At 39.5% G+C, this 4,626-nt stretch overlaps 1 long non-coding RNA gene across 2 annotated transcripts; it reads right to left on the reverse strand.

The window, feature by feature from the left end:
• Positions 1 to 1,642: 1,642 nt before the first annotated feature.
• On the reverse strand, positions 1,643 to 4,123 carry LOC108900218 (uncharacterized). 2 transcript variants are annotated; one of them, XR_001963678.2, is made up of 4 exons: positions 4,007 to 4,123; positions 2,650 to 2,743; positions 2,264 to 2,369; positions 1,643 to 1,813 (listed from the first exon to the last, which is right to left on the reverse strand). It is a non-coding gene; the product is annotated as an uncharacterized LOC108900218 (long non-coding RNA). The 2 variants fall into 2 exon arrangements; XR_001963679.2 differs by lacking the exon at positions 2,264 to 2,369 and having other exon boundaries at positions 4,007 to 4,113.
• Positions 4,124 to 4,626: the final 503 nt, after the last annotated feature.

The raw sequence follows: 4,626 nt of genomic DNA on the forward strand, positions 1-4,626 counted from the left end.
AATGAAACGGCGTTGACTTCAGTTTCCTGGGTTACAAAATTATGTGGACGAAGAACAGAAAACATAAATCCCCTTTAACAACACTTTCTGCATCTGGACCATCTTAATGATGGTTGTGCAGTTTCCAACCTGTTCAACAACAAACAGCTTTCTCCTTCAAATTAAGAGTATTTGTGTGAAAACAAGAGCAAGACTACACCTGTGCTTGCAGTTTTTGTTAAATGTTAATTGCTAGTCCTGGAATCATTCTCACATTGACCTGCAAAACATGCTGATGTTAACCAAGTGTAATGTTACCATGTTCATCATATTAATTTAGCATGTTAAAATTCGCTCATTAGCACTAAACACAGGCTACAGCTGAGGCTGACAGCAGTGACAATAGTTTTGTGACTATTTCTGAAGTACTGCAGAAATTCAAATTCAGACCTGATAATGGTGCTAGATGGAAATGTTAAAAGTTAGAGTTATCAGGATTCATCCTTAGGGAGGCATAAATGTTTGTATCAAATTTCATCATGGTCCATTCAACTGTCAGACATTCACTCAAAACTACGGAGGTGCACCTCATGGTGGCACTTGATGAAAACGACGGGCATCATCAAAGTCAGTAGGATTTATCATCTGGGACAATGAATGTCTGTGCAAAACTTTGTCCTGCTGGTGGTGCTACACAAAAGGTCAGCAGATCACCAAAGTCAGAGGGATACATCCGCTTGTCAAAATAAATGAAAAAAAAAAAAAAAAAAATATATATATATATATATATATATATATATATATATATATATCCCTCAAAATCAATTTGATGGATATTTAGTCTGGACTTAACTGGGAGATTGACCAGCAGACCAAGCAACTGGCCATCCACATAGAGCTATGGCACTAGCATGACTAATAAAAATAAAACATAGGCTAAAAAGTTGACATATAAATACTATAAGTAAAGTTACTGCTGTTTAACACTTAAGACATTATTACAAAGATGCATCAGTGGTAGAGCAGAATGAATGAATTGTTTAATTTTAATGTCTGGCTACTTACATGAGCCATCCGTCAAGGGATTATTCAGACACAGTCAATTACAAACCAAACATGACTGTATGTATACCTGCCAACATCTAACCAGCACCATATACTGACCTCATATAAATTTGAACAGCCCACATATAGTATCCCAGAAGATATGCAGAAGATATGTAGACAGCGTCACATAAAATACAACCATAATACATAATGCATCATACAAACGTAGGCAAACATAACAAACATACACAATCTGCATTTATGCACAAATTCATGCCAGTTAACACACTGTAGGTTTGATTCAGTTCATGAATAAATAATATATCATCTGAAATCCATGAGGCTTTTATTTATTACGTGTTTCTCCTCTACACCATCCAATCAAATCTGAACCCAGATCATTAAAATAAACTGTCCCAAAGCATGATATAAAAGGAAAGTCTGGAATAAAATGAAATTTGTTTTCCACCTGACTAGGCCCACAATATTCGCAAATAATTCTACCTTCATCCACCTCTCTGTATCTTACAGTTTTACTATGTAGTGGCAATATACCACATCTTATGAGAAGAGACTAATTCATAGACAAATTATACTTCAAGAAGGAGAGATCAAATGAAGGTGAATAAGAAAATTTACTGAGGTAAGCAACAGAGAGAGTTTTGCTGATTAGACTCCATCGATGTGAAGCATCTTCATTAAGCGTAAGCCCATATGAAGACAGGAGATAGGATAGATCCCCACAAAAAAATAAAAGCATTCTTACGGTGGAGAGGGTGAATCATCCCTGAGGGGAGATAGAAATAGTATATTGTGAAAAATTATGCACAAAAAAAAATCAAACAGTAATCAGAGTGAACAATAACGTGCCACGTCACTTGTAATGGGAACAACTTATTAGGATGCATGATGCAGATGGGGTAGAAAGGGACAGAGGGATAGAGGCCGTCGAATGCCAGCCAAAGGGATGATTGCTGTGCTAGAGGCCTTAGGAAGCCAGAGGAGAGAGACAGATGTTAGCATTCAACAAAAGCCAGAGGGCCGTCGAAGGCCTGAGGAGAGGATTAGATGTTAGCCTGTGATGAAGGCTAGAGGCTGAGGAGACTGGAGGAGAGGATAGAGCCAGCAAAATAAGAGAGGGAAGTCATGGAGTTTGTGAAGTTTACTCTAGATGTGTTCAGCATATGTAGGCACAAATCCTTAAAATCAGATCTACAAACTGAAATGACTGATTTACCATAGTTGCAGACTGAATGAAGCACAGGAGCTCCTCACTGGTGACTGAGCACCCATTGTCAGCTTAGCTGCGATTTATACTATGTAACTTCCTTGTTGAAAGCACACTAAAAGACAGCAAAGCCACAGAATCAATCATGACCTGATAACTCTTGTTGTAAATAATAGGGTGCTGACCTATTAACGGTGTGCGCTGTACTTATATGGCTGGTTTTGAAATGAACTGAAAGTAACAGCTCTGACTGGAAATAGACTGAAAGAATTCAGAATCAAAGCAGAGTGTTCATTCCCTAGCATTCCCCAGTGTTGTCAGTACTGAGCTGCATTTGAACGCTGATACCTTTGCTCACTGTTGTATGTACAGTCTCAACACAGAGGCTGGCTCACCTCAAACCCCCATGAGCTGCTGGAGAGTGCTCGCAGGCCGCTGGCTTGTACCTTGAATGATTGTCGAGCGCTGTCTTGGAGGGATGTCAGCAGCCTGTGGGATGGACGAACAAGCACCAGAGCAGGAGTTATGGAAGAGAAGTCAGAGAAATATGTGGAGAAGCAAATGCAATGGCTGAGTGCTCTGCGTTCCTGCTGTCGGGCTTTGGCTAATGTCTTGAGATCTTGAACTCAACAACAGGATGTGGATCTATGTTTAGAGTTGATTTACCACAATGTTGTTGAGGGGCAATGCAAGAGCTACAACTGTAGATGCAGACAGTAGGCTCTCAGTGTTGGCTTTTGTCAAATTTCTTCTGCTTGTTTTTCTATTCATTTATCTCTGACGTGGTATTGTCTTTAAACCGCCAGTTTAAAGACAGAAATCCTGGTTAAAGATTTTACTAGCAACCATACTGGTTGCTAAATCCAGCAGCCCATTATTCCACAAGCTCACCATGCTGACTTCCATTTACTCTCATCCCTCTCAGTCCCATCTCATGGATCCATTAACTGCCAAAATATGTGCATATTTGCGAGCTCCCAAAGAGAATCTAACTGCCCGATTATGGACATGTTCACTTTTTGGAAACCCTTTATAACCTCATATTCCTGATAGATATGACAGACACATTTGACTCAGTGTGAAATATGCAGAATTTCTCAGCATTTTAGTTTTCTAAAATACCTCCAAAGGCTGTGCTTTTCAGTTTGAATTGATGCACCATATAAAAATACATTCATCTAAAAATAAGCCACGATACTGTCGACATAGGTGAATTGAGACACAGGGGCCTCAATGAAGAGCAAACAACAGTTGAGGTTGGATTACATGCCATAACTGGTTATCTAAGACATCTAGTAAAATTCTTTAAAAAAAAAAAAAAAAAAAAAAAAAAAAAAAAAGGGGGAGAGGAGACAGACAGTTGTACCACGGCAGGAAACCCAGCCACCCACTAATGGAGCACTGAGCGTATTCTACCTATGAGAAATAAACAACAAAACCCAAAACACACTTCAAATAAAACACCACACCAATAAAATGTGCCACTGCAAACCATATAACCATCAAAAATGACTGAACTCCCAGCACGCTGACCACAACTGTGACTGGAGGCCACCGTCAACCACAGCACTAGAAACAAAACTATATATAAAATCAGCTCTACAATAAACAATAAAACTACTAAGGTAAATAAGGAAAAATACGATACCTCAGGAGGCTTGCACATCCACAGTACCCAAACAATAAAAAATATGAAAATGAATAGAAAACACAGTTAATGATTTAAAAAAAAAAACCTTATGTTTGGCTTACCAGGGCCACAAGTGTACAAAGCAGTCTCATGGAGAGAGCACACAAAACATCACAGCCTGAGTACAGGGCAGCCTCCAGTCTCCACACCTGCTGGCCATGAGCCTACTTATTAGTTTGCACCTCCCACCTGATTGGCTGTCTCTCACTGCATGGTTCCTGGTGTCCCTGTGCTACAATACTTATATATACCAAGAAATGTACTATGCATGGAGAGTTATACTTGTTGAGACATGTTAAGACATATATTTAGCATCTTTTTTAATCTAATCTAATCTTAAAGGAAACTCACATCAAGTTTTTTTTATTTCAGCTCTGTCTTTCTCTTCCCACTCTCACCTGTATGAAAAAGAAAACTGATGGCTGAAAAGGGAACAACAGCAAGCACTGTATCAGCCCTTCTCTGGAGGTGGCATCCGGCCACCAAGCTGTGTGTAAGACATGGATGGACAGATACATGCAGGGAAACTCTACAGACCTCCACTGTGAAGCACACTGTGTGTTTTGTCCCTGTGCAGGAAATCATACTGTTTGCCCTTGATGCAAACAGATCAGAGTGAGAGTGCAGGGATGATTATTTGATAAGAACATATACTGTAGAAGACGTGTATGAAGTGGCCCCA

This window comes from Lates calcarifer, linkage group LG6 (genome assembly GCF_001640805.2).
Source record: "Lates calcarifer isolate ASB-BC8 linkage group LG6, TLL_Latcal_v3, whole genome shotgun sequence".
Lineage (NCBI taxonomy): Eukaryota > Metazoa > Chordata > Actinopteri > Centropomidae > Lates > Lates calcarifer.